This window comes from Apium graveolens, chromosome 2, assembly GCF_009905375.1.
Source record: "Apium graveolens cultivar Ventura chromosome 2, ASM990537v1, whole genome shotgun sequence".
Taxonomy (NCBI): Eukaryota; Viridiplantae; Streptophyta; class Magnoliopsida; order Apiales; family Apiaceae; genus Apium; species Apium graveolens.
In genome coordinates, this window is record NC_133648.1 from 161,638,671 (window position 1) to 161,649,773 (window position 11,103).

Below are 11,103 nucleotides of genomic sequence, written 5' to 3' on the forward strand. Positions count from 1 at the left end.
AATGACTTAAAGGTCCTGAAAGAATTTCCCGCCGCATTATTTCCCCAGGGTGGTGTTTGGGAATAAAAGTATAAATTTTTGTTTAGGCAGGTCCATGAATTGCCCCATAGGAGTACCATCTCGGTTCTCCCTATCTTTCTCGACTTCTGTTTTCTCAGTATGAAATGTTTCATCCTTCTCCCATAATCAGGGTTATCTTATACATTAAAATCCTTGTTTTCCATTTCATTATGTTATGGGTTCTTTCTTTCTTGATGGCGACCTCCCTGACCATCACATTCAGGGTTTGCCCTAAATCTTATTCCTCGAACTATGGCTCTTATCTAATATCTCGTGTTTAAGCTCTTGAACTTTGGGAGCCCAAATTCTGTAGGAATACCTCATTATTCCCGTATCATCTTTCTCAGTATTAATCTCTTCTCTATTTGTTGGCTCTCTGCCTTCATTCATCACTTTTTCTTGGCACAATATGATCTTTTCCAATAATTCGGGCTATATTGCAATCTCAACCAGCTTTTCGGTACCGGCTCCGGTTACCTTCACTTCTATTTCCATTTTCTCAAAATCTCTTATCAACTCTCCCAATGACATTTTCATCTTGAGTCTCTCTTTTATACTTAGAGCATTAGCCACCATTTTGGCTTTCCCTGGATGATAAAGAATCTCATAATCGTAATCCTTGATTAGCTCTAACCACCTCCTCTGGCGCATGTTGAGCTCTTTCTGCGTGAAAATGCACTAGAGCACTTATGGCTTGTGTAAATCTCGCACGTCTCTCCATACAAGTAGTGCCTCCAATCTTTAGGGTAAAACTATTGCCACGAGCCTAAGCTCATGGGTGGGGATATCGAATTTTATATTCCCTTAATTGTCTTGACGCGCACGCGATTACCTCGCTGTGCTGTATAAGAAGCACCCTAATTCCTTATGCGAAGCGGCACTACACATCATAAACTCTCCTTTTCCATCCGGCAACGCCAACATAGGGGCCGTCACCAATCTTTGCTTCAGTTCTTAAAAGCTGTTCTCGCATTTCTATGTCCATTCGAACTTCTCAGTCTTACGAGTAAGCCGCGTTAAAGGGGCTACTATCTTTACAAACTTGAACGAACCTCCGGTAGTGACCGGCCAATCCTACCTATGGTATTCGCCCTAACCATGGTCATCAATTTCTCAGTGGTCCTTTATTCATTCTTGTCAGGATCCTCCACGAGATTCTTCTCAGCAACAATCCCTTCTTTGACAACATCCTCAACCGCTACATCCTCAATCTGAACATCATCCGGTCCCGCGTTAGGACGCTCTATCGGATCCACAATCTGATCTCCAATAAGTAATAAAACATCATCGCATTGTTGCTCCTCAACCTCAGGGTTCGGAGTCCCGCTACTATATACGATAACAAACTACACTTCTATCACGATATTTATAAGGGTTTCCATTAGGGTTTTAACTGGAAGTACTACGTTAGGTAGTCCGACTATGAACTTGGCAAAAGTTCTTATTATCTTAGTGAACTTATTATTTTAACGTCACATCATCTCTGAGGTTTATAACGCTTAGCTCTTATACCATTTCTGTAACACCCCCAAATCCGGGGTCGGGGATCCGGGTTGTCACGAGTTCCATTTCCCTTAATAATACTTAATCTTAATAATCAACCAACTACTGCGTACTGTGACCCCACAATATACACACACACCACAAGTTAGAGTCTCAGAGATGAATATCCAAAAATAACACAAGTCATTTTATTCCACAATTATAAGCCATTACACCTCAAAAGGGTTTCTGAATAAATTTACATATTCCTTGCCATTTTTACAATTCATAAATATACATAAGTCTGGCACAACAAAAGTTGAAAGCCTAGCCTATTGGTAGTTCTTACCTCAGCTACAACGGCATCAACTCCTACAGGAAACTGCGGAACGTTTCCTAACCGCTCATGAATTTGGAGCTTGATCCTGTTCATTTTGTCTATATGTTGTTGTATGATGAAAGAAGAAAGCAAGGGTGAGCAACAAGCCCACCAAAATAATATGTATAATAATTAACAATATATGAGCATTCTCATAGTACTCATGAAAGTCTTGGTCAAGAAGAAATGAACCAAGTTTGATATCTTAATGCGACGAAATCGCAAAATATTTAGTATATATATACATATATACTTTTCAAATCTTTCAAATCCTCTGACATGTATAATATACACAGAGTTCCAGTTTATAACTATATAAAATATCGTTGCAAGGTGATCTCATATATCTAACCTTGTCTCAATGTTTTTCTGAAAATCTCTGTCATGCATAAGATAATCATTTACTAGATATAAATTGAAAAGATGAAGTTACAAGATACTCCAATATACTTATATCTTTTCCGAATACTACTTGAATTACCACCGTTCAAGTTACAATTAGTTTCAAAAGTTCATCACATAGATAAGACTACAAGATAAGACTTGAATAAATTCAATCTTTGAAATATCATTTGAAAGAAATGAAGTTACGAGATACTTCATTAAGTCCCGATATATATATTCACCGATATATATATATATCTCATAAACTCCTTGAAAACCTCTGTTATGAAAATTATAAATAGAGTTTTAATATCCAATGAATTTGGAAAGAAGAAAGCTTTGGCATAAACCCGATATCTTGCTGATCAGGCAAAGATACGAATTAAGTAACATTTTCTACTGTAGATGGATGAATTCCTCGCCGGTCATCACCCTGGCCGCATTAGGACCTCGAGCTAGACCGTTACCCAGCCACTCACGCTTGGATGGACTGTCACCCAGCCTCTTACACCTTCATAGACCGTACCCCGGCCTGTCGCTTATGCCGACTCAATTAGATGGACTTACTCCCCGAACATTGGGCAAGTAATCAAATTATTTTCTCAAAACTGCAACCATGTTGCGAATATAAAATACACCATAGAGCTGGATCCCTTAGATTTTTTAGCGAGTATTCAAATCCCCTTCGAAAGGAAGATCTTAAATTTGAAAGCGAGTTTTGGGATCCGCTCTAACTTTTAAAATCATTTTGAAGACTCGAAAACATTTTTGAGAATGTTTGGAGTAATGCTGATTTAATAAAATAAATCAGTCCCGATATGTTGGAGAATATCTGAATATTATTATTTAAATAATATTCCCATAAGGATAATATTTATAAAAATAATTGAAGTAGAAGTTTTAAAAACTCATAGTTGAAACGAATAATAATAACAAAGATATACTTATATGAAAGTACGATCTTTATTTGAATAATCGAAAATAAGTTTGATTATTATTCAAAACTATCGGATATACCTTATCTGATTAATAGTCATAGAAAACTATATATATACATATATATATATAATACTCGGGAACATCGACTCCCGGTTTAGAAAAATGTTCACATTTGGGTCCCCTATACTAAGGGTATATGCAACTACTGCTTATCTCTAGCATATGTATTATGCAGTTTATAAGCAATTGAATTGATAATAGAATATCAAGATTACGAAATAGGCATGAATATAAATGTCATATCACATGCTCCAATATATCGCAAGACTTTGCTAATAATAACCATGCACTTATTACAAGATAATGCATCAATATATTACATCACAACAACAGTATAACGGGTAGAAAACTTGCCTGAGCGTTCCGGGATAGACTTAAGCTTAGAGTGGGTCCGATAACCTATAAACAACAACATAATTCGGAATTAAACCACGGTCGCTTAAGAAACTAGACTTTAACCGATTGGACCCTAACGTTCGCTTTTGCGCTTAATGATTCACATAAGTCGCTCGAGTAACCTCGGCTCCACCCGTTTTATAAAATTAACCGTTACGAATTTTAAGGCGACTCTTTCACAAATACTCTACCAACTGCCTAACCCACCTTACATAATTGTTTCGTAATCCAATTAGTCTTTTAAGGGCCTTAAACAAGTTCTCAAAATAAAGCGAGGGGGTAAAGGTTTGTTCGCGAAACCCCGTAACTTAAAACGACTGTTTCTCCTAAACCGTACATCGGATTCAAGCGAACCACATACCAAAACGAAGCTTATGACATGATCTAGCTAAACATGGCATAGTTACAGATTGGTCAGTGAGTTATATGGTCCGAGATTCATGTATAACAGTCTAAGAAAAACGGGCATTACGACGGCTATGTTTACGAGTTTTCCAAGTTTCTCACTACACCAAAACCTCACCATACAACCCACAATTATTAACACATCAAAACCTCAACTAAATAATACTATACCAGTCCTTATTCTCCAGATTCTTCATCTGAACCAACCACAATCAAGTTCTATTAACTATAACAAGATTCATTCACCAAATCACTCCAAATTCAAATCCAACTACTAATAATCAAAGATCATGCTTCTCATTTAGAAAACCAACCATCAAACTCACTAATAATAAAATTAAAGTCTAGGGTTTGAAGTTTATACCTTCCTTGGGAGGTGTTAAGTTGCTAGAAATCCTTAGGGAGCCTCCTACAAGCTTGATCTTTCCAAAGAAATCAAGAACACAAGGTTAGGCTTTGAAGTTTCTAAAAGTCCGATTGCAAGAATTATACAAATGAGGGTCTTACCATGCTTATTTGGACGAGACTTGTGAACAAGAGTTGTAGGCCATCTCAATACCTTTCCAACGAGCTATTGAACACAAAATTTGAGTGAGTATTGAAGGAGATATGGCAGTTTGAAGTTGCTGAGTTTGTTTTGGCCGAGAGCTTCTTCTCGCAAGGTCAACTCTTCTCTTTTTGATTTATGTTATTTGTTTGGTTGATTCTTCTTTTTGTCTTGAAATTTGTTTTAACCGTTTTACCATGGTTAATTTTGTATGGCCCAAAATCACCCAACAAACAAAACTCCTTTGTCATGATTATGCAAGCAAGCTTGTGTCATGTGATGACATCATTATCCACTACCTTTTTGATTAATCCCTTAATTACTTGGCTAATGACCGCTGATCTGTTATATGGTTCGCTTATCTTTCATTTTCGTTTGTTGTTTGAGGGATCATATCCGAGATCTTATTACTTGGGTTCCCTTAAACCTTTCTCAATATTTTATATTCCTTTTATGATCCTCTCTTATAATCATTGAATTCCAAAAATTGGGATTATTACAGTCTCCCCTCCTTAAAAGGATTCCGTCCCGGAATCAGATAGAAAACAGTTGGGGATGCTTTTCTAGCATTGCGCTTTCTAACTCTCAAGTCAATTTTTTCCACATTTTGGTTTTACCACAAAACTCTGACTATTCTGATAACCCTGTTCATAAGTACTTGCTCCTTTCAATCCATAACCCTTACTGGTTGCTCCATATAGGTCAAGTCTGGTTGCATGTCCTTGCGCTCGTATTCTCCTATATGTCCGACATTCGAATTATGATTCCTTAATATTGATACGCGGAACACGTTATGAATTTGCTACAGGCTCGGGGTAGGGCTAGTTCATTTGATAATTTCCCAATACGTCTTAATATATCCAAGGGTCCAACAAATCATGGACATAGCTTTCCTTTCTTTTTAAACCACAACAATCCTTTCCAAGGGGATACCTTTAACAATACTAGGTCCCCTATTCCATACTCTTTGTCCTTTCGAGTCAAATCAGTATACCTCTTATGTCCATCTTGGGCTACTACCAGCCGTCCTCTGATTAGATCTATTATATCCCTGGTCCTTTGGACTACTGCTGGTCCGAGCATCTTGCGCTCTACAACTTCATCCTAACATAAGGAGATCGAAATTGTCTTCCCTCAAGGATCTCATAAGGCGACATCTCGATAATGACATATGATCCATTGTCGTAAGATAATCAATCCGCGATAAATGATCATTCCAAATTTACAGGGTGTATATGATTAGTGAAAAAAAGGTTATGAAAAGCATTAATGTAACATTTGATGATGCCAAGCTCCCAAGTATTTAGAAGGAAGATGATAGTGATAATCTTGATGTTGAAGATCTTTCTGATAGAGAAGATGAACCTGAAGCTGTTCCAGACAATAACAATGACAATGGTAATGATCCTGATGATCATAATTCTGATTCATATTCTGATGGGAATGGTCCTGGAACAAGTAATTATAGTTACACTAACTCTGGGACTACTCCTCAAGCTTTAGATTCTGGAGATCAAGCTAGAAACAATTCAGGGGGGCAGAATAAGGAGAAGAACAAGGATCCGGTAGTCAGACTCAACATAATTCTGGAAATGCTGAGTGATCAAGAGCTAATCTACCAAGACAGAAGGTATGGAGTAAAGATCATCCTCGGAATTTGATACTTAGTGATCCAGACAGTGTAGTCACGACTAGTAGAGCTACTGTAAATGAATGTTTCTATTCTGGGTTTCTATCTCAAATAGAGCCAAAGAAAGCAGATGAAGCTCTTGGGGATCCTGATTGGGTGATTGCTATGCAAGAGGAACTCAATCAGTTTGAATTACAAATAGTGTGGAAGCTTGTACCCAGATCTAAAGATAAATCAGTGATTGGCACAAAATGGGTTTTTAGAAACAAGCTTGATGAAGATGGAGTAGTAACAAGGAACAAGGAGAGACTAGTTGCTAAGGGATATTCTCAAGAAGAAGGGATTAACTATGATGAAACCTTTGCACCAGTTGCAAGAATTGAAGCCATCAAGATGTTTTTAGCATTTACAGCATATTCAAATTTCAAGTTATATCAGATGGATGTGAAAAGTGCTTTCCTGAATGGTGAGCTTGAAGAAGAGGTCTATGTGGAGCAACCGCCTGGCTTAATAGATCTTGAGTTTGAAGATTTTGCTATTTTATCTTCAAGGCTCTTTATGGTCTAAAGCAAGCACCGAGAACATGGGATGACACTCTCTTATAATTTCTACTTGAAAATGGTTTCACTAGAGGTGTCATAGATAAGATTTTGTTTCATAAGAATCATAAAAATAATATCATACTTGTGTAAGTCTATGTTGATAACGTAATATTTGGGTCTACGAATGATGCACTTTGTGCAAGGTTTGCTAAGCTTATGCAGAGTAGGTATGAGATGAGTATGATGGGTGAGTTGAACTTCTTCCTTGGACTTCAAGTGAGTCAGAAATCAGATGGTATCTTCATTTTTCAAATGAAGTACATCAGAGATCTTCTGAAGAAATATAACTTGGAAGGTTCAACACCTGCAAAGACTCCGATGGCAACTGCCATAAAATTTGATCAACACAAGTCTGGTAAAAAGGCGGATATCACTAATTATTGAGGCATGATTGGATCATTACTCTACCTGACTATAAGTCGTCCATATATTATATTTGCTACATGTTTATGTGCATGATTCCAGGCTGATCCAAAGGAATCTCATCTGATAGCCATCAAAAGGATTTTCATATATCTGAAGGGTACACCTAATCTAGGTATCTGGTATCCAAAAGATACGGGCTTTGATCTCATCGGCTACACAGATTTTGATTATGCTGGTTGTAAGATTGATCGGAAGAGTACTTCAGGAAGCTGTCAGTTTCTTGGAAGAAGATTGGTTTCTTGGTTTAGTAAGAAGCCGTATTCAGTTTCTACATCTACTGCTGAAGCTGAATACATTGCTACTGGAAGCTGCTGTTCTGAAATTCTTTGGATGAGAAACCAACTTCGAGACTATGGACTTGATTTGAAGAATATTCCTATCTACTGTGACAATACAAGTGCCATAACAATCTCAAACAATCATGTTCAACATTGAAGGACCAAACATATTGATATAAGGTATCATTTCATTCGTGAGCATATAATGAATGGTATCGTGGAACTTCATTATGTTCCCAAAATGGATAAAATTGCAGATATTTTCATGAATCCACTTGATGAAGTTACCTTCAATAAGTTGGCCAGTGAACTTGGCATGTTAAATTTGTCAAATTAATTGGAAATCAACAAATGTAATTTGATTCGGGTAAACTTTACTACCCCAATGATGATGCTTTGAGGGGAAAGTAAGTCTACATACCTAATTCATTATATATATCCATGTTTATAAACTTGTTTTGAAGCTAACTGATTACCATGCTTTAAATGTTATATGCTAGTGGTAAGCAAGTTAGAGTTTTTGATGCAATATATGAGTTGTTTGAAAGTTTACATGTTATATGTTTACTCTGATGCAAATACTCATGATATTGATATTTATTTTAGCACATACATCTCATTCTTGTTTGCACTTTGATCTCAGACCCTGTAATCTCATTTGTGATCTTATCATAACTCTGATTTATAGATTTAGATCCTGCTTAAGATCCTGTGCAACTATCTTGATTACTTTGATTAGATTCTGTGTGATTAAATCATGTCTACTGAGTAATTCCGTATGATTTTTGAGCTTCAGACCCTAGGTAACTCTGACAACAGATTCCTTGGTCACTTTGATTCTCTGTTTATGCCAGAATAACCATGTTTTTCTTGTGCTAGAAAAAATATGCAACATGACTAATGATAGTTGTGACATGTTTATGTCAGGAGTAGTTTTTAATTGGTTCAGTCTTGTGTTGACTAATCAATTGGTGCATACTTGTTGAATGTACTCTTGGCATAAATTATTAAATTTTATTACTTATATGTTGATCCTATGTGTAACTCTTATGATCTTGCTATGCTTATGCTCTGTTCTGGATATTAGATCCTAATGCATTTCTTATACTCTGATTACATTATGCAAGTCTTATAAGTTTGGAACAATGTTCACTCCCTTTCCTCTATAGTATATATAACGACTCGTATATTTCTGTAATATTTAAATATGCAATTATTGCGTAAATATATTGAATAAAGAATTTTGTATTAATTTTGGTCCCTGTGTCTGATTTATTATTGTTTATAGGTGATTGTTGGATTGCGTGGTGTGTTTTCACAATTAGCTGCTGCACCGTTTTATTTTGATTTCACTTTTAAAAATGATTTTATGACAATCTTATTTTCAAAAGCTATCTAGGTTGCCTCTAAATTTTTTTTATAATTCTAAAATTTTAAGGACTATTTTTGGGATTTTATAAAATTTACAAATCAATATTTTGTTAATTATTTATTTTTGAATGATTGTCTGACTGTGTTTATTAGTAAAATCCATATTTAATTCCAGACTTCTTCAAAAATTATAAAACTTGTATTTTATTAAGTTCATAATATTCTGAGAATTTTAAAAATTATTTTGGAAATTTTCGGGATTAAACTTACCCGCGCATGGTTTCATTTAAAGGCTAAAAGCGGGTATAAGTTGCGTTTTGAAAATTATCTTAAAATTTCAAAATCTATGTTTCTACAAACTTCAGGATATTTGTGACATTTTAAGACTATTTTGGAATTTTTCTGACTAACTCTCGCGCGCGGTATTTATCGCCAATTTTACGATTCAGTGTTAAAAAATTTTTGTCCAGTCTAGGAAGTAGCCACGTGTTCCTTTTTATTGGACACGCGGCTTAACAGAAGGAAGGGGCATTTCTTTTCCTTTCGGTTCATTCGACCCGGCCTCTCTCTCTCTCGAATCATCTCATCTCTCTCTCCCTATCTTCTCTCGTGAATCCTCTCTATCTCCTTCTCTGTTCTTTCTCTTTGCTTTCCTGTTTCTTGCTGTTGTTCGCCGTGTTCCGGTCGTTATTTTTTCGGTTGGTCCCTGCCTTCGATTCGCCTCTATATATATATTTATATATGTGTGTGTGTATGTGTGATTATATGTGTTCGTGTGTGAGTATGTGTGTGTGTTTTGCTTCCGTGTTGCTGTTGTGTGGCGGTGTCGCCTGTCCTGGCCGTTTTCCGGCTGTCTTGTTCTTCTCGGTGGCGCGTGTAGCCACTGTCCTTGCCCTGTTTATTTTGCAGACTTTAATTGGGGAAAATTAGTATATTAATTATTATTGATATATTTCTTGCAGGAATTTTTGTTGACTGACTTCATGAAATAAATTATTTGTACGGAGAATATTTCGATTAATCGGCGGAGTTTCGTATTGGGAACCCGAGAATTAATCGGGTACCCGCAAAATTTTATTGCCGTCCGCGATGACTTTTTACGAGCGGACGGTGGACGGTGATGACGTTGTTCTGAGTCCTAAATATTTTAATAAATAAAATGAGTTGTACAAATTGTTTTCGGGACTAAAAAAATTTAGTTATGTGGCGATTTGAATTGTTGTGTTGGGATTTGGCGTCGATTGATGTTTCGACGGGTATGCCTATAAACAGAAGAGTCGCTGTCCAAATTTTTCTAAAAATTTCCTTAAATTATAAATCGAGTACATATATCTCGTTTAATATAAATTAACCCATAATTGTTATGTGCACTATTATTGTGTATATATTATTGTTATTAATATGCATGCGAGTCGGGAATTATATCGTTAGATAATTATTAGTGAGGAAAAGTCAAGCACAATCGGTCGTTTAACCTAGGTTGTTTTGATTTTGTAGGTTCGAGTCAAAGGACCCAGTAGTTGAAGTCAATTAGAGTTAAGCCAAGAGTTAGTGCAAAGCTTTGCAAGGCAAGTACCCCTGAACTAGTCTTTTACAGTTCAGTATATATGAATAGTTGTTGATTTGAATTACGTACTGGAACAGAACCTTTTAAGTTACGTATTCCCCGTATTTAAATATGTTTTACTGAACGAGGTTTTGGGGAAAAAGTAACTTCTGAAAATGCCTATCTCTAGATTGTGATTAAAAATTTAAAAAGGGATTTTTAGAATGTGTGCTGTAATTGTTTAAAAAGGAGATAGGTGTAAATGGTTTTGGAAACTGGATAAAAATAAATCAGATATTGGGTGGTCAGTTGGCGTAAGAGGTCCTTTATAACACCCCCAAATCCGGGGTCGGGGATCCGGGTTGTCACGAGTTCCATTTCCCTTAATAATACTTAATCTTAATAATCAACCAACTACTGTGACCCCACAATATACACACACACACCACAAGTTATAGTCTCAGAGATGAATACCAAAAATAACACAAGTCATTTTATTCCACAATTATAAACCGTTTCACCTTAAAAAGGGTTTCTGAATAATTTACATATTCCTTGCCATTATTACAATTCATAAATATACATAAGTCTGGTACAT